Consider the following 22,503-nt stretch of genomic DNA (forward strand, 5'->3'; position numbering starts at 1 on the left):
CATACCAAAACCTGTGAGGCCATGCCGGAGCTACCAGCAGAACAAACGAGCATTCCTTCAGAATCTTGGAGATTACTCTTGGAAGAAGAACTAGAGGCGGAAAGATATAGGCAGGATGATACTTCCAAGGAAGTGATAATGCATCCACTGCCTCCGCCTGAGGATCCCGGGATCTGGACAGATACCTGGGAAGTTTCTTGTTTAGATGGGACGCCATCAGATCTATTTCTGGAAGTTCCCACATTTGAACAATCTGAAGAAAAACCTCTGGGTGAAGAGACCATTCGCCCGGATGCAACGTTTGGCGACTGAGATAATCCGCTTCCCAATTGTCTACACCTGGGATATGAACCGCAGAGATTAGACAGGAGCTGGATTCCGCCCAAACCAAAATTCGAGATACTTCTTTCATAGCCAGAGGACTGTGAGTCCCTCCTTGATGATTGATGTATGCCACAGTTGTGACATTGTCTGTCTGAAAACAAATGAACGATTCTCTCTTCAGAAGAGGCCAAAACTGAAGAGCTCTGAAAATTGCACGGAGTTCCAAAATATTGATCGGTAATCTCACCTCCTGAGATTCCCAAACTCCTTGTGCCGTCAGAGATCCCCACACAGCTCCCCAACCTGTGAGACTTGCATCTGTTGAAATTACAGTCCAGGTCGGAAGCACAAAAGAAGCCCCCTGAATTAAACGATGGTGATCTGTCCACCATCTTAGAGAGTGTCGAACAATCGGTTTTAAAGATATTAATTGAGATATCTTCGTGTAATCCTTGCACCATTGCTTCAGCATACAGAGCTGAAGAGGTCGCATGTGAAAACGAGCAAAGGGGATCGCGTCCGATGCAGCAGTCATAAGACCTAGAATTTCCATGCATAAGGCTACCGAAGGGAATGATTGTGACTGAAGGTTTCGACAAGCTGTAATCAACTTTAGACGTCTCTTGTCTGTTAAAGACAGAGTCATGGACACTGAATCCATCTGGAAACCCAGAAAGGTTACCCTTGTCTGAGGAATCAAAGAACTTTTTGGTAAATTGATCCTCCAACCATGATCTTGAAGAAACAACACAAGTCGATTCGTATGAGATTCTGCTAAATGTAAAGACTGAGCAAGTACCAAGATATCGTCCAAATAAGGAAATACCACAATACCCTGTTCTCTGATTACAGACAGCAGGGCACCGAGAACCTTTGTAAAAATTCTTGGAGCTGTAGCTAGGCCAAACGGCAGAGCCACAAACTGGTAATGCTTGTCCAGAAACGAGAATCTCAGGAACTGATAATGATCTGGATGAATCGGAATATGCAGATATGCATCCTGTAAATCTATTGTGGACATATAATTCCCTTGCTGAACAAAAGGTAAGATAGTCCTTACAGTTACCATCTTGAACGTTGGTATTCTTACATAACGATTCAATATTTTTAGATCCAGAACTGGTCTGAAAGAATTCTCCTTCTTTGGTACAATGAAGAGATTTGAATAAAACCCCATCCCCTGTTCCGGAACTGGAACTGGCATAATTACTCCAGTCAACTCTAGATCTGAAACACATTTCAGAAATGCTTGAGCTTTTACTGGATTTACTGGGACACGGGAAAGAAAAAATCTCTTTTCAGGAGGTCTCAACTTGAAACCAATTCTGTATCCTTCTGAAACAATGCTCTGAATCCAAAGATTGTGAACAGAATTGATCCAAATTTCCTTGAAAAAACGTAACCTGCCCCCTACCAGCTGAGCTGGAATGAGGGCCGCACCTTCATGTGGACTTAGAAGCAGGCTTTGCCTTTCTAGCTGGCTTGGATTTATTCCAAACTGGAGATGGTATCCAAACTGAAACTGCTCCTGAGGATGAAGGATCAGGCTTTTGTTCTTTGTTGAAACGAAAGGAACGAAAACGATTATTAGCCCTGTTTTTACCTTTAGATTTTTTATCCTGTGGTAAAAAAGTTCCTTTCCCACCAGTAACAGTTGAAATAATGGAATCCAACTGAGAACCAAATAATTTGTTACCCTGGAAAGAAATGGAAAGTAAAGTTGATTTAGAAGCCATATCAGCATTCCAAGTTTTAAGCCATAAAGCTCTTCTAGCTAAAATAGCTAGAGACATAAACCTGACATCAACTCTGATAATATCAAAAATGGCATCACAGATAAAATTATTAGCATGTTGAAGAAGAATAATAATATCATGAGAATCACGATGTGTTACTTGTTGCGCTAAAGTTTCCAACCAAAAAGTTGAAGCCGCAGCAACATCAGCCAAAGATATAGCAGGTCTAAGAAGATTACCTGAACACAGATAAGCTTTTCTTAGAAAGGACTCAATTTTCCTATCTAGAGGATCCTTAAACGAAGTACCATCTGACGTAGGAATAGTAGTACGTTTAGCAAGGGTAGAAATAGCCCCATCAACTTTAGGGATCTTGTCCCAAAATTCTAATCTGTCAGACGGCACAGGATATAATTGCTTAAAACGTTTAGAAGGAGTAAATGAATTACCCAAATTATCCCATTCTTTGGAAATTACTGTAGAAATAGCATCAGGGACAGGAAAAACTTCTGGAATAACTACAGGAGATTTAAAAACCTTATTTAAACGTTTAGATTTAGTATCAAGAGGACCAGAATCCTCTATTTCTAAAGCAATTAGGACTTCTTTAAGTAAAGAACGAATAAATTCCATTTTAAATAAATATGAAGATTTATCAGCATCAACCTCTGAGACAGAATCCTCTGAACCAGAGGAATCATCAGAATCAGAATGATGATGTTCAGTTAAAAATTCATCTGTAGGGAGAGAAGTTTTAAAAGATTTTTTACGTTTACTAGAAGGAGAAATAACAGACATAGCCTTCTTTATGGATTCAGAAACAAAATCTCTTATATTATCAGGAACATTCTGCACCTTAGATGTTGAAGGAACTGCAACAGGCAATGGTACTTTACTAAAGGAAATATTATCTGCTTTAACAAGTTTGTCATGACAATCAATACAAACAACAGCTGGAGGAATAGCTACCAAAAGTTTACAGCAGATACACTTAGCTTTGGTAGATTCAGCACTTGACAGCGATTTTCCTGTAGTATCTTCTGACTCAGATGCAACGTGAGACATCTTGCAATATGTAAGAGAAAAAACAACATATATATAAAGCAAAATTGATCAAATTCCTTAAATGACAGTTTCAGGAATGGGAAAAAATGCCAAAGAACAAGCTTCTAGCAACCAGAAGCAATAAAAAATGAGACTTAAATAATGTGGAGACAAAAGTGACGCCCATATTTTTTCGCGCCAAATAAGACGCCCACATTATTTGGCGCCTAAATGCTTTTTGGCGCCAAAAATGACGCCACATCCGGAACGCCGACATTTTTGGCGCAAAATAACGTCAAAAAATGACGCAACTTCCGGCGACACGTATGACGCCGGAAACGGAAATAGAATTTTTGCGCCAAAAAAGTCCGCGCCAAGAATGACGCAATAAAATGAAGCATTTTCAGCCCCCGCGAGCCTAACAGCCCACAGGGAAAAAGTCAAATTTTAAGGTAAGAAAAATGTTAAAATGCATTATCCCAAATATGAAACTGACTGTCTGAAAATAAGGAAAGTTGAACATTCTGAGTCAAGGCAAATAAATGTTTGAATACATATATTTAGAACTTTATAAACAAAGTGCCCAACCATAGCTAGGAGTGTCACAGAAAATAAGACTTACTTACCCCAGGACACTCATCTACATATAGTAGATAGCCAAACCAGTACTGAAACGAGAATCAGCAGAGGTAATGGTATATATAAGAGTATATCGTCGATCTGAAAAGGGAGGTAAGAGATGAATCTCTACGACCGATAACAGAGAACCTATGAAATAGACCCCTTAGAAGGAGATCACTGCATTCAAATAGGCAATACTCTCCTCACATCCCTCTGACATTCACTGCATGCTGAGAGGAAAACCGGCCTCCAACTTGCTGCGGAGCGCATATCAACGTAGAATCTAGCACAAACTTACTTCACCACCTCCATCGGAGGCAAAGTTTGTAAAACTGAATTGTGGGTGTGGTGAGGGGTGTATTTATAGGCATTTTGAGGTTTGGGAAACTTTGCCCCTCCTGGTAGGAATGTATATCCCATACGTCACTAGCTCATGGACTCTTGCTAATTACATGAAAGAAAAGCTGTTATGTTTTAGAATCAAGTACTTGGTAACCAAGCTATCCATGCTAGCCCTTGCAGGCCGTGGTATTTAAAATTACCCTGATCCATGATGCTGGTAAATGGGTGAAGTCTTAATGTTCTTTAGAATCTTTCTTATTATTGTTTTTGCTTTTTTAATCCGGCAAATCAATGTTTCTTTTTTATCAGTACGTGCTTTTGAAATTTTTATTTTATTTTATTTCTGAAAATTCAATCCTGAAAATTAGGGGTGTGCATGACTAATATTTTTACAATCGACTAGTCGAAAGCACTCCTCTTGCCAGAAAATAGGTATTAAATGCGAAATATTTTTAATGTAATTGTAAAATGTCTGTCACTACCAATGCAGACAGGTGTTTGTTTTTTAGGTGGCTTAACATGGAAGTCGTGGATTTATTGTACTGCAAATTCAACGCCGCACATGTTGCACTTAACTGCCTTTTCATGTAGTTTTTCAAAATATTTTTTTGTTCAAGATGCCATTTTTTGCAAAATGTGTTTTCTCTACTACGAGTAAAAAATAACACGTCATTATAACTGCTGCCAAGTGAGACAATCCACAATCGGTAGTAGGCTAAGGCTAAGGCTACGGGCTGGTAGGCTGGCTACGGGCTGTTTTTGACTATCAAAATATAGCAAAATTTAATATATCAGTAATCGACTAATGCCGTACTAGTCGAACAACTCAACTAATCAATTAGGCGACTAGTCTAACTCAGCCCTACTGAAAATGCCACTTGGCAGTGTAAACCCAGGATATTAGCCATACTCATCTGTAATCTTTTGCATTGAAGACCTCCAAGCTATTGTGGCAATCAGCAGCTTGTTCACAGCCTGCAAATCACAAGTTGGACAAGCCTGCAGTAGACCATAATGCACTTATAGGTTTTGATAGTGAAGCAGATAGACACCTGTTAAAGGGACTTAAAAGTACAAAGAAAAAAAAAAAACCTATAATAAGCAATTTTATTATTATATTATTCCTTGTATATAGCTGTGTTTAACCCATGCAAACATAATTGTATCTTCTGAGCAGCAATGTGCTAGTGGGACCTAGCTGAATACATATGGTGAGCCAATGACAAGAGGCGTATGTATGTAGCCATGAATAACCAGCTTAACCCCAATAGTGTATTGTTTCTTCTGAGCCTATTAAAGTATGATTTTAAAGGGACAGTGTACTGTAAAATTGCTTTTCCCTTAATGTGTTTCCAATGACTTGTTATAAAATGTATGAAAAATTGATCCTTTAGTTTTTTTTTGTATATGAAACACCCATCTTTGCTGACTGAAGCCTCTATCTTTTGTTCTCTAAAACATGCCCATATAAATGAGAGAAAAACCTAAATGTGACAAAAGAAGTAAAATGAAAACTCACTATAATTTCATGCCCAAAGGTACAGTGCACCGTTGTGTTGTGGCAAGAAGGTATGAATTTTAAGAACATGTACAGGGCCTGAAAACGTAATGTATTTTCAAATTCAGAAGGCAAGATTTCTTAGCTCGATTTATCAATCCCTTTTCTCCACTTTTACTGCAGGTTTGCACTGCAGTTAAAAAAAAATTATTGTGATATCTTTAATGGGAGATTCCATGTTAGGAACAAATCTGGTTTTACTATTTTAGGTAATTTCCATAAGCAAATGATTGGAACTATTTACAACACCAATAATTCTGGCTCACACAAATATATGTATGAAGTCTTAGTAGCTAAAAGCAATGTGGATAAGTTATTTACTCATTAAAGTGAAAGTAAATCCTAGCGTTTTACAAACGCTAGGATTTACTATTGAAACAAATAAAGGGCACTTTCATTCATTAAGTATAAGATACTTCATGTAGAAAGCTCCTTTATTTGTTTTAATCGATCGCCGCTCTTGTGTGAGCCGGATTTACCGCGCGACTATTGGCTAAGAGGTGAAAACGTCACCTCTTAGCCAAAACATTTTTTTAGCCGCGGGCTGCTGTAGGAGCTAAGAGTGGCAATCAATTGAATCCAATAAAGGAGCTTTCTACATGAAGTATCTTATACTTCATGAATGAATGTGTCCTTTATTTGTGTCAATAGTAGAACCTAGCGTTTGTAAAACACTAGGATTTTCTTTCCCTTTAAATCATAAACCTGGAGGTGTCCACCAGAACGGCTGCTAAAACACCTGGACCCTTCTCTTTGCAGGGACTTAACCAGAAAAGAGAGAGTCCCACTTATTTTAAACGTTGAAACTACCTAATTTTTGTAAATGCATGTACTTGTATGACAAGAGAGGCAGGGTCACTGGAAGAGCAAGAGTTAAGCATACGAAGCTGAAGAGAACCACTACAAATCCTGTTAAAATGACAGTTTGATGAAGCAGTTTATGCACAAGCTCCATCACTCATAAAGGACCACTCAATGCAGTAGAAATACATCAATAGGAAGTACATAATAAAAAAGACCATGCTATAGCACTTAACCTGAATTTCAAATAAGCAGTAGATTTTTTCCAGATAAATTAAAATGTTCTCCCATTTTCTGGTCCCCTGCATCATGTGACAGACATCAGCCAATCACAGACTTTTATATGTATACCCTGTGAGCACATGCTCAGTAGGATCTTGTTCCCCAGAAAGTGTGAACTGTCAACTGTGCAAACATTGATAATAGAAGTAGATTGGAAAATGTCTTAAAACTGCATGCTCTAGCTGAATCATAAAGGTTTATTTTGACTTGAGTGTCCCTTTAAGCTACTTAGTGACAGTCACTGCTAAACTGAAGCAATCATAAAAAAGCTTTTTTGAAATGTGCAAAGGAAAAACCTATGGACCAAAAAAAAAAAAAACTAACGTTGTAAAAAGCATTTAATAAGATACAGATATGAAACCAAAAAGTTTTAATTTTGTGAATCAGATGTAATTGTAAACAACTTTCAAATGTATTTCTAATATCAATTTTACTTTGTTCTCATGATAGCTTTTGTTGAAAAGCAGGGATGTTAGCTTAGGAGCTGGCGCACTATATGGCAGCAGTTTTGCAAGTACACTAGACTGCAGCACTATTTCCTGCAATGTAGTGCTCCATATGCCTACATATTTACCTCTGACGTCTATTGGAAAGTTGTTTAAAAAGATATTCTCTGATTGAATCACAAAAGAAAATGTTTGGGTTTCATATACCTTTAAGGGAAGAGGTTATATTGAGAAAAGGGAGGCACACGAAAAAGTGTAACACATTTCTTTATATTCTGACGTAGAAAATATTGGGCTGTCTGTGAGGATTCATCTTTTTACCAATATAAATATATATATGTGTGCGTGTGTGTGTGTTTGTTAGGGCAGTCATTTATTAACCTTTTAAAGCCGTTATGCCGTTCCATTCCGTCATAATTAGACTGGGCTTTAAAGCCGTTATGACGGAATGGAACGTCATAACTAACGGCTGTCCTGAAGCCTTCTGTGCTTCAGGGATTTAATCGCGGTCTGGAGGGCGTTCCTAGGATTGTAGGGACGCCCCCCAGATGCGATCCAATAATTGAAATCTCGCGATCGTATGCACGATCGCGTAGTTTCAATTTGTCTACATCGGAACAGTTGTTCCGATGTAGGCACTTTAACCCTGTCACGAAAGGGTTAAATAAATATTTGTTCATCTGTAACTTAGTCAAGTTGATGCTTTAAAACTGGAGATTTCCACCTGAAGCACAACATTATAAATGAGTGCCTTTGATCTAATGCAAGAACCAATTATAGCGCAAGCATCTATCTCAATATTACACCAACGTAATAAGAGAGCGGAAACACAACACACATAGCATGACGAAAATAACATATTTACAAAGACACATGCAGGAAAGCAGATCCACGTATTTATCTTTTGTATACTGTCCACACCGTTGCCTAGCACCCATCATTACAGCTAAACACAGCTGTGTGCTCACTCGCTGATTATTATAAGGAGGTTAATATGGACTTGGAACTTATTACGCTCCCACTTCCATAGTTTAACTCCAGCCGATATACACGTTATATATTAAAAAAGTAATAATGATTGGAATAATTCTATTATTATTTAATATTTGTAGCCCTATTTAGGGATAATTGATCAAAAAATTGAATATTACCTACTAAATTTACACACAAAAAACTAGCATAACAAGAGAAATAAGAGACGGTATGCAACAGAGGAGAAAGAAAAATGTACACGTTTAGACAGCAGCGCCAACAGACTTGTGCGAATTCTCATATAAGGAAGTTACATTTATGTGAAACAAAACACATTGCAGGCAATACAGAAAAACGCTAAAAGAGCAACAGTAAAATATAATTAGAGGTGAAATATAAACCAAAACAAGCAAGAAATGCATTTGTTCAGCACAAATGATGCCGTTGCTTTTTATGCCTACTGTGTAAATAGGGACAAGCAAAGGGACGTGAAACTCAAAAAAAAAAATGATTTCATGATTCAGACAGCATATTATTTTACATACATTTACAGTTTAATTTTATGATTACATTTGCTTCATTCTCTTGGTATTCTTTCTTGAAGGAGCAGTAATGCACTCCTGGGAGGTAGATGCACACATCAGGTGAACCAATCACAAGAGGCTTTATTATGCAGTCACCAATCAGCAGCTATCTCCTACTAGTGCATTGCTGCTCCTGAGCCTACCTAGGTATACTTTTCAACAATGGATACCAAGAAAAGGCAGCAAATTAGATAATAGAAGTTAGAATATTGTTTAAAATGGCATGCTCTGTCCTAATCATGAAAGAAAAATGTTGGGTTTGATTTCTCTTTAAGTTTCATGAGTAAGATAGCTTGTGCAAATTTACATTTTGACTTTACTATGCCATAGAGCAAAAGGGGCATCAGTTCTGAGGGAAAAGAATGATATATTGTAAAGAAGCATCTTTTATAAAATGACTGTGCCAGTTTAAGTATAACGGATCTAAAGCTGCTATTGGTAAGTAAATATACAAAGATATATTTTTAGAGCAGAAAAAGGAAGTTCTGTGATCTGAAAGCATGAAGGCTTTTGCTATGGCTGGCTGAGCATAGAATAATGTACTGGGAATTTCAAAGGATAGTTTCCTGACAAGCAGAAATTCTATGCAATCCATATACAACAGCCCTTGGGTTCTGTAACTTTTAAGGGTTCTCATGAATGTTTTTGTGTAAATCGCTAGCCATGAGCTGAAATAATCTAAGTTTTAAATGAGAGAATGCTGCAAGCAATTCATGTCAAGCAGAAAAAGTAGAAACCAAGAAATGTCCTCATTTAAAACTGATATTGCCTACAAAATGTATTTGGCCCGTGGCATGTTTTATAAATGCATGATTTGCTTTCTGTGATGATCAGAAATTCATTCCAATGTTTTTCTTTCTTAGGTTTAGAAACACATCATTTTAATCCACAACCTGATACCTTGTTGTATAGTCCTTACTGTATGATTTTAGCAATCATATTTTATATTTAGCACACGTAAAGGTGCATTGTAGCACATAAATGCTCTCATTTGCTACACAAAGGTTAAACACATTGCAGCTACAGACAACTGCTGATCCTGAGTAGGCTTGGCCAGTGACTGTCAGAGTCCTGTGACTCCTGCTTCTCAAGACCAAAAGATCTCTTTGCCTCCCAAAAAGAACACTGTGTTTAAAGGGATGTGAAACTCTTGTGATTCAGACAACATACACCATTTTATAAACGTTTCAAATTTACTTCTATTATATCAAATTAGCTTAGTTCCCTTAATATTCTGGGTTGAAGAGATACCAAGGTAGGCATCCTGGAGCACTATATGGCAGGAAATAGCTTTGTTGTCTAGTGTTCTTGCAAATGGATAACATTCGTGCAAAACGGCTGCCCTATATTGCTCCAGAAATTGGCTTGCTCCTGAGCATACATCCCTGCTTTTCAACAAAAGATAACAAGAGAACCAAGAAAAATTATGCTAAGAGTCAATAAGAAAGTTGCATGCTCTATCTGAATCACGAAAGATAAATTGTGGGTTTCATATCCCTTTAACGTCCACAAAGGACTATTACAAATTAAAGTACAAGAGAATGTTAAGAGCGTCTAAGACATAAGGCTAAGGTGGCAAGTGAAATATGATTATTACATAAAATGATGAATTAAATGTAGGACAATGAACTATATAATAAACATATACTATTAAAAACTTGGATCCATGTAAGAACAATAACATACAACAATAAATATACCAGTAAAAAAAAGGAAATTTATGCTTACCTGATAAATTTATTTCTTTTACGATATGACGAGTCCACGGATTTCATCCTTACTTATGGGATTATGCCTCCTGGTCAGCAGGAGGAGGCAAAGAGCACCACAGCAGAGCTGTATATATAGCTCCTCCCTTCCCTCCCACTCCAGTCATTCGACCGAAGTTAGGAAGAGAAAGGAAAAGCCAAGGTGCAGAGGTGACTGAAGTTTAACAAAAATAAAGACCTGTCTTAAAAAATAACAGGGTGGGCCGTGGACTTGTCATATCGTAAAAGAAATAAATTTATCAGGTAAGCATAAATTTCCTTTTCTTTTACAAGATATGACGAGTCCACGGATTTCATCCTTACTTATGAGATACAATACCAAAGCTATAAGACACGGATGAAAAGGGAGGGACAAGACAGGCACCTAAATGGAAGGTACCACTGCTTGAAGAACTTTTCTCCCAAAAACCACCTTGGACGAGGCAAAAGTATCAAATTTGTAAAATTTGGAAAAAGTGTGAAGAGACAACCAAGTTGCAGCCTTGCAAATCTGTTAAACAGAAGCATAATTTTTAAATGCCCATGAGGAAGCCACAGCGCTAGTAGAATGAGCCGTAATTCTTTCAGAAGGCTGCTGTCCAGCAGTCTCATATGCAAAACGGATGATACTCTTCAGCCAAAAAGAAAGAGAGGTAGGCGTAACTTTCTCACCCCTACGTTTTCCAGAAAAAACAACAAATAATGAAGATGATTTACAAAATTCTATGGTCGCCTGCAAGTAAAACTTCAGGGCACGGACCACGTCCAAGTTATGTAACAGACGCTCCTTCTTAGAAGAAGGATTAGGACACAAGGAAGGAACAACAATTTCCTGATTAATATTCTTATTTGAAACAACCTTAGGAAGAAAACCAGGTTTGGTACGTAACACCACCTTATCAGAATGGAAAATAAGATAAGGAGAATCACATTGTAAAGCTGAAAGCTCAGAAACTCTGCGAGCAGAAGAAATAGCAACCAAAAATAAAACTTTCCAAGATAACAACTTAATATCTATGGAATGCATGGGTTCAAACGGAACCCCTTGAAGAACACTCCAAGGTGGAGCAATTGGTCTAAACACAGGCTTGATTCTAGGCAGAGCCTGACAAAAAGATTGAACGTCTAGAACATCTGCCAGACGTTTGTGTAGCAAAATAGACAAAGCAGAAATCTGTCCCTTTAAGGAACTCGCTGACATTCCTTTCTCCAATCCTTCTTGGAGAAAAGATAAAATCCTGGGAATCCTAACCCTACTCCATGAGTAGCCCTAGGATTCACACCAATAAAGATATTTACACCATATCTTATGGTAAATTTTTCTAGTAACAGGCTTGCATGCCTGAATCAAGGTATCAATGACCGCATCAGAAAACCCCCGCTTAGATAACATCAAGCGTTCAATCTCCAAGCAGTCAGCTGCACAGAAATTAGATTCGGATGATGGAAGGGTCCCTGAATGAGAAGGTCCTGTCTCAATGGAAGCTTCCACGGCGGCAGAGAGGACATATCCACCAGATCGGCATACCAAGTCCTGCAAGGCCACGCAGGAGCGATTAGAATCACCAAAGCCCTCTCCTGTTTTACCCGTGCAATCACCCGGGGAAGGAGAGCAAACGGTGGAAACACATAAGCTAGGTTGAACGACAAAGGCACTGCCAAGGCATCTATCTGTTCGGCCTGAGGATCCCTGGACCTGGATCTGTATCTCGGGAGCTTGGTATTCTGACGAGACGCCATCAGATCCAATTCCGGTCTGCCCCACCTGAGAATCAGAGTGGCAAAGACCTCCGGATCTAGTTCCCATTCCCCTGGATGAAACGTTTGTCTGCTCAAAAAATCCGCCTCCCAGTTGTCCACTCCTGGGATGTAGATTGCTGACAGATAACAAGAGTGAGCCTCCGCCCACCGAATTATCTTGGATACTTCTGTCATCACTAAGGAACTCCTTGTTCCTCCCTGATGATTGATGTAAGCCACAGTCATGATGTTGTCCGATTGAAATCGGATAAATTTGGCCGAAGCCAACTGAGGCCAAGCCTGAAGCGCATTGAATATTGCTCTCAATTCCAGAATATTGATTGGAAGTAGAGACTCCGAGCGAGTCCACACACCCAGAGCCTTCAGGGAATTCCAGACTGCACCCCATCCTAGTAGACTGGCGTCTGTTGTCACTATCACTCATGAAGGTCTGCGGAAGCACGTCCCTTGGGACAGATGATCCAGCGACAACCACCAAAGAAGAGAGTCTCTTGTCTCCTGATCCAGATCTATCTGAGGAGACAAATTTGCATAATCTCCATTCCACTGTCTGAGCATGCTCAGTTGTAGAGGTCTGAGATGAAAATGAGCAAACGGAATGATGTCCATTGCCGCCACCATCAATCCGATTACCTCCATGCACTGAGCCACTGATGGCCGAGGATTGGACTGAAGGGCTCGGCATGTATTCAGAATCTTTAACTTTCTGACTTCCGTCAAGAATATTTTCATGGACATAGAGTCTATTAGAGTTCCCAGGAAAGGAACCCTTGTTTGTGGGATTAGTGAACTCTTTTCTAGATTCACCTTCCACCCGTGAGTCCTTAGAAAAGACAGAACAATGTCGTTATGAGACTTTGTTAGTTGATAAGACAACGCCTGGATCAGAATATCGTCCAGATAAGGCACCACTGCAATGTCCCGCGGTCTGAGAACTGCCAGCAGAGACCCTAGAACCTTTGTGAGGATCCTAGGTGCCGTGACCAGCCCGAAAGGAAAAGCCACGAACTGAAAATGTTTGTCCAGGAAGGCAAACCTTAGAAACTGGTAATGATCTCTGTGGATAGGAATGTGAAGATATGCATCCTTTAAGTGCATGGTAGTCATATATTGACCCTCCTGGATCAATGGAAGAATTGTCCGAATCGTCTCCATCTTGAAGGATGGGACTCTGAGAACTTGTTTAGACTTTTGAGATCTAAAATGGGTCTGAACGTTCCCTCTTTTTTGGGAATCACGAAAAGATTTGAGTAAAACCCCTGCCCCTGTTCCTGTGTTGGAATGGGACAAATTACTCCCATAGTGGAGAGGTCTTTTACACAACGTTAGAACGCCTCTCTTTTTATCTGGTCTACAGACAATCGTGAAAGAAGAAACCTTCCCCTTGGGAGGGAATTTTTGAACTCCAGTTGATACCCCTGGGACACGATTTCTAGTGTCCAGGGATCCTGAACGTCTCTTATCCAAGCCTGAACAAAGAGAGAAAGTCTGCCCCCTACTAGATCCGGTCCCGGATCGGGGGCCGTCCCTTCATGCTGTCTTGGGAGCAGCAGCGGGCTTCTTGGGTTGTTTACCCTTGTTCCAAGCCTGGTTGAGTCTCCAGATGGACTTGGCTTGTGCAAAGTTCCCTTCCTGTTTAGCGGAAGAGGGGACTCCCTTGAAATCTCGAAAGGAACGAAAATTACTCTGTCTACCACTCTGCTTAGATGTTTTATCCTGAGGTAGGAGATGGCCCTTACCTCCCGTAATGTCAGAAATTATCTCTTTCAAGTCTGGCCCGAATAGAGTCTTCCCCTTGAAAGGAATAGTCAAAAGTTTGGTTTTAGAGGACACATCCACAGACCAAGATTTTAACCATAAGGCTCTGCGCGCTAGAATGGCAAAACCTGCATTGTTAGCCGCCAATTTGGCGATCTTTAGGGCCTTGATCCTATCCATTATTTACTCTGAAGAAGTCTCAGTCTTCAGAGATTCTTCCAAGGCATCAAACCAAAAGGCCGTCGGTTGTAAGAGAAAACCTTGAAGAACAAATAGCTTCTTTAAAAGACCCTCCAACTTTTTATCCATAGGATCTTTGAAAGCACAACTGTCCTCAATAGGGATAGTCGTATGCTTAGCTAGGGTAGATATAGCTCCCTCCACCTTAGGGACCGCTTGCCAAGAATCCTGCACGGTGTCAGCTTTAGGGTACATTTTCTTGAACATAGGGGAAGGGGAGAACGGGATACCCGGTCTTTCCCATTCCCGAGTAATAATCTCCGAAATTCTCTTAGGAACCCGGAAAAGTATTGGAATAAGAAGGGACTTCCAGATATCTGTCCATCTTATACAATTTCTCTGGAGGTATCACAATAGAGTCACAGTCGTCCAGAGTCATTAAAACCTCCCAAAGTAACAGGCGGAGGTGTTCAAGCTTAAATCTAAAGGACATGACGTCCGAATCTGTCTGCCGCAACGCACTACCTGAGTCAGACAGTTCCCCCTCAGACAGTGTCTCCCTAACCCCCAATTCAGAGGTCTGGGAAGGAACATCAGAGATAGCCATCAAAGCATCAGAAGTTGCAGGGGCCCCCTGTGTTTCTGCCCTGCTACGTTTGCCTTGCAACACTGGCAACTTAGACAAAACCTATGTGAGGGTAGATGACATAACTGCAGCCATATCCTGCAAACAGAAAGAAGCAGACGTTGAAGAACATGGCGTCGCTTGAGCTGGCTTTAAAGGCTGTGACGCTTGGGGAGAAGATTGCGGCATACCCTGAATCTCACTGGTTTGAGAACATTCTTTAGACATATCTTTATTAAAAAATATTTTAAGTATTGTAAGGCTCTCTCAACACAATTGTCACATAGTGTAACAGGGAGTTCCACAATGACATCCAAACACATAGGACATGTATTTTGTTCAAGGTCATCCATGATAACCTAAACAAAAAGCAATCTTGCTCAAATCTGTGTAAAAATACTGTGGTACTGTATCTTTAAGAAACCGATCTGAAGCTTATATAGATTTATTGAATTGTATCTTTATTTCCAATCTGAAATAAAATATAAATACTAAGGCAGAGGGTCAATTACCCATGTGAACAAAATTTATAAAAGTATAGTACGGTTTTATTTTTGTAATACACAGTCACCCTTCCGTAGCTCCGCTGCGGCTCCTACTTGCCTCCTGACCAACTCAAACACCGCAACACTGTGCACCTAATTCACTTGAAATTCTCACAAGTGCACTTAGGAACCACTGCGATGCAGCCACCGGAATAGAGAGAGATGCGCTGTCAGAGCGCACAAACGTAAGCCCGGCCCTTCGTGAGCCTAATAAAAAAAAAAAACACCTCAAAATGTCAAAACCCATATGTTTATACAGCGGCGCCTCAGCCGACTGAACTACCAACAGTTACACCTCAGAGATAGTCATCACAAGAACCGGAGCTTTGTAAATAAAACATCCCCAGCGTCAGCCAGCCCATTGTGCACACAAACACCTCCCAGTGCCTAGATCCCCCATCCTTGCTAGAGTGTCTGGTAAAAGTGCTTACTCTAATCCAGATCCGGTCTGTCCTCTGGCAACATAAAATAAGCCCGGTCATGTACACATACCCCAGTGCTCTTGGGAAATGCAAGACAGTGCTCTTAGGAAATGCAAGACTGCCCTAATGTCTGGGGGAAAGTATAAAGGGAGCCTTCCCAATATATATCTGGTCAGTACAGTTAGTATGAGATACCCAGAATAAAAACTGCACTTACCTCTATGCTGAAGGTACAGCATGATTACTTCACAGTATCAAGAGGTCCAATCTTCCTCCTGGGGTCCTGTGAAATAGCAGGGTCTTGGTTACAACCTCACAGGACCATATACAGATAATGCAGCAAAAATATGGGAGGCACAGCGGATACAAAAATCCCCCAGTTCCCATAGCCTAGAAGACTATTCAGAAGCTGCTCTGTAATAAAAAACAGCACACATTGGTACCGTTTGAAAATAAAAAAAACTCTTGATTGAAGAATCTAAACTAACACCTCACTTTACCTCTTCATATCACTAACACAGGCAAAGAGAATGACTGGGGTGGGAGGGAAGGGAGGAGCTATATATACAGCTCTGTTGTGGTGCTTTTTGCCTCCTCCTGCTGACCAGAAGGCGTAATCCCATAAGGATGAAATCAGTGGACTCGTCATATCTTGTAAAAGAAAACAACCTTTAAAAGTAACAGCTATGAAATGGTTAATAAAGGTGCGGTTGAAATGGCTTTCTACGATAGAAAATAGCACAGTCTATAGTTTATAAGGTGCGCCTTTTGTGAAAAATCCCCAAAAAAATCCTTCGAGATCCTAAGTGAAAAATTAAATAAGTGAAAAAAAAAACAGTGATAAAATAAAATAAAAAAAACTTCTGGGGGCCAAAACGCGTTGGGGGCAAAAACGCGTTGACAGTTACTGGTAAGCCTATGTCCAATACCCTATTAAGGTGATCTAGCGGTTTTGCACTATTTTTTCAGATTTTTTACAGGTTACATTTGGAAAATCACGATTCACTATCCACACCCACAGCGGGACCTTACTTTTGATAACACTCCAAATTTAGTATTTTTTCACACCATCTTCCACAGCAAATTTTCACACAGTTTTCTTTTTACTTTTGGAAGATACTTTTTTATTTAATTTTATCACTGATGTTTTCACTTATTTAATTTTTCACTTATTTTTTTTTTCTTCTTGGAACACATATTTACAGCATTGACTTATTTTTTCACCTGAATACTTTTTAGGATCTTAAAGGATTTTTGGGGATTTTTCACAAAAGGCGCACCTTATAAACTATAGACTGTGCTATTTTCTATTTTAGGAAGCCATTTCAACCGCACCTTTATTAACCATTTCTTAGCTTTTATTTTTAAAGGTTGTTTTTTACTGTTATATTTTATTATTGTATATTATTGTTCTTACATAGACCCATGATTTTAATAGTATATGTTTATTATATAGTTCATTGTCCTACATTAAATTCATAATTTCATGTAATGAATATATTTCCCTTGCCACCTTAGCCTTATGTCTTAGGCGCTCTTAACATTCTCTGGTACAGTCTTATATCCAAGGTTTGCTAGGAAACCTTTTGTAAAGACTGATAGGGGCCCTCTTCCAGCGCTCAGTCTTCCACACCTATTGATAAAAATTAAAGTACGTAAGCTTTGCAATCTTCCGTTAATGGTACTGAATTGTAGCTTGCAGAAGGATAAAAACATAGAGCATCCAATGCTCGGCCTAGAACCTGCATTTATACTGTACTCATGAAAAATATTAAAGAGATGTTAAATAGTAACTACATGCTAGACATAATGATGTTTTCAAAACAAAGACTAGCCTTAGAATAATATGTAGATGGGATTTTTACAATTATATTAGTTGAAAATATAAGTGTAAAGTTTTAGTTTCTATAAAGTAATGGGTGCTGCCATGTTTGAACTAGTTTTCTATTTATCTCTCTTTGTACAAACAAGGCTGTGTGGAAACCTTTTTAGCTAATCCTATACTCCACACAGTCTTGATTTGTTAGCCTCTTTATTACCTGTTTTTTTATCTGTTCCTAATTGTCCTCAGCAGAAATAAATAAGGGGAAACAAATTAAAGCATGGCAGCACCAATTACTTTATAGAAACTCGGTGGAATTTAGAAAACTAACAATATTTAAAAGTTGAAGTACAGAAAAATGGGACAAAATAATAATAAAAGCATATTGGAAGTTTTTTTTAACTACACATAATTAAAGTGCTGTATTACAATCTCCTACTGTTTAACTTCCCTTACAATTAGCAACAGTGTATTTTATTTACAAATTGTAAGAAATGTAAAAGGGATATTGTACTCTTAAATTTTCTCCCATATAATGTATTCCCAATGGTCCATTTTACCTGCTGGAATGATTTTAATATAACATTTATTTTGCTATTTGAAAAAGCTACTTTTGCCTGCCGAATCCCCAACTATACTTAAAACATTAGTAACAAATGTGTTCTCTGTAGAAAAGCTATATAAATGACATGTAATAGAAACAGTGGAGGGTAGGAGGAAGAGAGAGATTTGTATCTGAAATAGCAGGTTGTGCTCATTCAAGCCATTAGCCTTTTAATACCTAACATAGAAAACAATGGTCTGAGCCTTCTAGTAAAGGAGACCTGCTAATGTTATGGGCATGACCTAGAGAACAACAGCCGATGAGTTTAATGAGCAAGCCCACCTATTTCAAATATAAAAATAAACACGAAGGAACAATTTCCCATGCATGTAATATTCTACAGATAAAGGGTAAACAAAATTTATAGGGCAGACACTGTAAGAGATGAACATTACTAATGAATCAAGATTATATAAAATCGTTATTTAAAAGTACACCTGTATTGCTAAATGGACTATGACATCCAATAAAGGGGAAAACATAAATTATGTAATTGATATACATTTTTAAATGAAGGGAACCATAATAGCACTAGAAAGCCTGTAGATGCGAGAACAGGATTAAAGAAAAAAGCACAAAATGTTGCATCAAACTATTGTCAGTGCAGCCAATCAGAAAACTGATCTTTTTCAAGCCCATCATTTAACCCCCAACTTAGGATATAATCCAGGACTGTTATGATATTAGTATGTGTGTCCATTTTCTAGGAATCTGGAATAATTAAATTTTACTATGTAGAATTGATTCAGAAGTCAAGTAAAATGCACGTACAAACAGACCTCAGTGACATGGTTGTACACCATACAATATGACGGATGCAAAAAATTGACCACAAAGCTAAATATATAAAATGGCAGATTTTGTCTTCTACACATCTCCCTCTGCTCTGCGTATAGGGGCTGGAACCTCTGAGGTTGGGTGTTTTGCAGCAGGAGCTACAGGCTATCCGTTTGGAGACAGCGGTCACTAGAGTATTTAATCAGTTGCTATCTGGTAAAAACAAAATTTATGCTTACCTGATAAATGTATTTCTCTTGTGGTGTATCCAGTCCACGGGTTCATCCATTACTTGTGGGATATTCTCCTTCCCAACAGCAAGCTGCAAGAGGACACCAACAGCAGAGCTGTCTATATAGCTCCTCCCCTAACCGCCACCCCCAGTCATTCGACCGAAGACAAGCAAGAAAAAAAGGAGAAACTATAGGGTGCAGTGGTGACTGTAGTTTAAAAATAAAAAACACCTGCCTTAAAATGACAGGGCCGGCCGTGGACTGGATACACCACAAGAGAAATAAATTTATCAGGTAAGCATAAATTTTGTTTTCTTTTGTAAAGGTGTATCCAGTCCACGGGTTCATCCATTACTTGTGGGATACCAATACCAAAGCTTTAGGACACGGATGAAGGGAGGGACAAGGCAGGAACTTAAACAGAAGGCACCACAAGACCTTTCTCCCAAAAATAGCCTCCGAAGAAGCAAAAGTATCAAATTTATAGAATTTAGAAAAGGTATGAAGCGAAGACCAAGTCGCCGCCTTACAAATCTGTTCAACAGAGGCCTCATGTTTAAAAGCCCATGTGGAAGCTAGTACTCTAGTAGAATGAGCTGTAATTCTTTCAGGAGGCTGCTGGCCAGCAGTCTCATAAGCTAAGCGTATTATACTTCTTAGCCAAAAAGAAAGAGAAGTTGCCGAAGCCTTTTGGCCTCTCCTCTGTCCAGAGTAATCCTTCGTAGCTTGTAAATAAAACTTTAAAGCACGAACCACATCAAGATTGTGTAATAGACGTTCCTTCTCTGAAGAAGGATTAGGACATAGTGAAGGAACAACAATCTCCTGATTGATATTCTTATTAGATACCACCTTAGGAAGAAACCCAGGTTTGGAACGTAACACTACCTTATCTTCATGGAAAATCAGATAACTCTGAAACTCTTCGAGCCGAGGAGATAGCTACTAAAAACAGAACTTTCCAAGAAAAAAGCTAATATCTATGGAATGCAAAGGTTCAAACGGAACGCCTTGAAGAACTTTAAGAACTAAATTTAAACTCCATTGCGGAGCAACAGGTTTAAACACAGGCTTGATCCTAACTAAAGCCTGACAAAACGCCTAAACGTCTGGAACCTCAGCCAGACATTTGTGCAAAAGAATAGCCAGAGCAGAAATCTGTCCCTTTAAGGAACTAGCTGACAAACCCTTCTACAATCCTTCTTGGAGAAAAGATATCCTAGGAATCCTTAACTTACTCCATGAGTAACCCTTGGATTCAAACCAATGAGGATATTTACACCATATCTTATGATAGATTTTCCTGGTGACAGGCTTTCAAGCCTGAATTAAGGTATCAATGACCGATTCGGAAAAACCACGCTTTGATAGAATCAAGCGTTCAATCTCCAAGCAGTCAGACATAGAGAAATTATATTTGGATGTTTGAAGGGACCTTGAAGTAGAAGGTCCTGTCTTAGCAGCAGAGTCCATGGTGGAAAGGATGACATGTCCACCAGATCTGCATACCAAGTCCTGCGTGGCCACGCAGGGGTTATCAAGATCACCGAAGCTCTCTCCTGCTTGATCTTGGCAATCAGACGAGGGAGCAGAGGAAACGGTGGAAACACATAAGCCAGGCTGAGGTACCAGGGCGCTGCTAGAGCATCTATCAGCGCTGCCTTGGGATCCCTGGACCTGGACCCGTAACAAGGAAGCTTGGCGTTCTGACGAGACACCATGAGATCCAGTTCTGGTTGCCCCAAAGTTGGATCAACTGGGCAAATACCTCTGGATGGAGCTCCCACTCCCCCAGATGAAAAGTCTGCCGACTTAGAAAATCCGCCTCCCAATTCTCTACTCCTGGGATATGGATAGCTGAGAGATGGCAAGAGTGAACCTCTGCCCATAGAATTATCTTTGAAACCGCCAACATTGCCAGGGGGCTCCTTGTTCCCCCCTGATGTTGATATAGGCTACAGTAGTGATGTTGTCCGACTGAAATCTGATGAACCTGACCGCAGCTAGCTGAGGCCAAGCCTGAAGAGCATTGAATATCGCTCTTAGTTCCAAAATGTTTATCGGAAGGAGGGCCTCCTCCTGAGTCCACGAACCCTGAGCCTTCAGGGAGTTCCAGACTGCACCCCAGCCCAGAAGGCTGGCATCTGTCGTTACTATAGTCCATTCTGGCCTGCGGAAACTCATTCCCTTGGACAGATGGACCCGAGATAGCCACCAGAGAAGAGAATCCCTGGTCTCTTGATCCATATTCAGTAGAGGGGACAAAACTGTGTAATCCCCATTCCACTGATTGAGCATGCAAAGTTGCAGTGGTCTGAGATGTAGGCGGGCAAACGGAACTATGTCCATTGCCGCTACCATTAATCCGATTACCTCCATACACTGAGCCACTGACAGACAAGAAATGGAATAAAGAGCACAGCAGGGAGTTAGAAGTTTTGACAACCTGACCTCTGTCAGATAAATCTTCATTTCTACTGAATCTATCAGAGTTCCTAGGAAGGAAACTCTTGTAAGAGGTGAGAAAGAACTCTTTCCTTCGTTCACCTTCCACCCTTGAGACCTTAGGAATGCCAGAACAATGTCCGTATGGGACCTGGCGATTTGAAAAGTTGACGCCTGTATCAGGATGTCGTCTAGGTAAGGGGCTACTGCTATACCCCGCGGTCTTAGAACCGCCAGAAGGGACCCTAGAACCTTTGTAAAGATTCTTGGTGCCGTGGCTAACCCGAAGGGAAGAGCCACAAACTGGTAATGCCTGTCTAGGAAGGCGAACCTGAGAAACTCATGATGATCCCTGTGTATCGGAATATGTAGATAAGCATCCTTTAAATCCACGGTAGTCATATATTGACCCTCCTGGATCATAGGTAGGATGGTTCGAATAATCTCCATCTTGAAGGACGGGACCCTGAGAAATATGTTTAGGATCTTGAGATCCAAGATTGGTCTGAAAGTTCCCTCTTTCTTGGGAACTATAAACAGATTTGAATAGAAGCCCTGCCCCTGTTCCTCCTTTGGAACTGGGTGGATCACTCCCATAACTAGTAGGTCTTGAACGCAATGTAAGAATGCCTCTCTCTTTATCTGGTTTGCAGATAATTGTGAGAGATGAAATCTCCCCTTTGGAGATGAAGCTTTGAAATCCAGAAGATATCCCTGGGAAACAATCTCCAGAGCCCAGGGATCCTGGACGTCTCTTGCCCAAGCCTGGGCGAAGAGAGAAAGTCTGCCCCCCACTAGATCCGGTCCCGGATCGGGGGCTACTCCTTCATGCTGTCTTAGAGGCAGCAGCAGGCTTTTTGGCCTGTTTCCCCT

General features: G+C 40.0%; 1 protein-coding gene across 1 annotated transcript in view; it reads right to left on the reverse strand.

Annotated features, from left to right (window-relative positions):
* Positions 1-22,503, reverse strand: part of NDFIP2 (Nedd4 family interacting protein 2) — a 259,390-nt gene that overhangs the window by 35,389 nt on the left and 201,498 nt on the right. The gene's annotated exons all lie outside the window — the stretch shown is intronic.

The sequence above is a fragment of the Bombina bombina genome, chromosome 3 (genome assembly GCF_027579735.1).
Source record: "Bombina bombina isolate aBomBom1 chromosome 3, aBomBom1.pri, whole genome shotgun sequence".
NCBI classification, from domain to species: domain Eukaryota; kingdom Metazoa; phylum Chordata; class Amphibia; order Anura; family Bombinatoridae; genus Bombina; species Bombina bombina.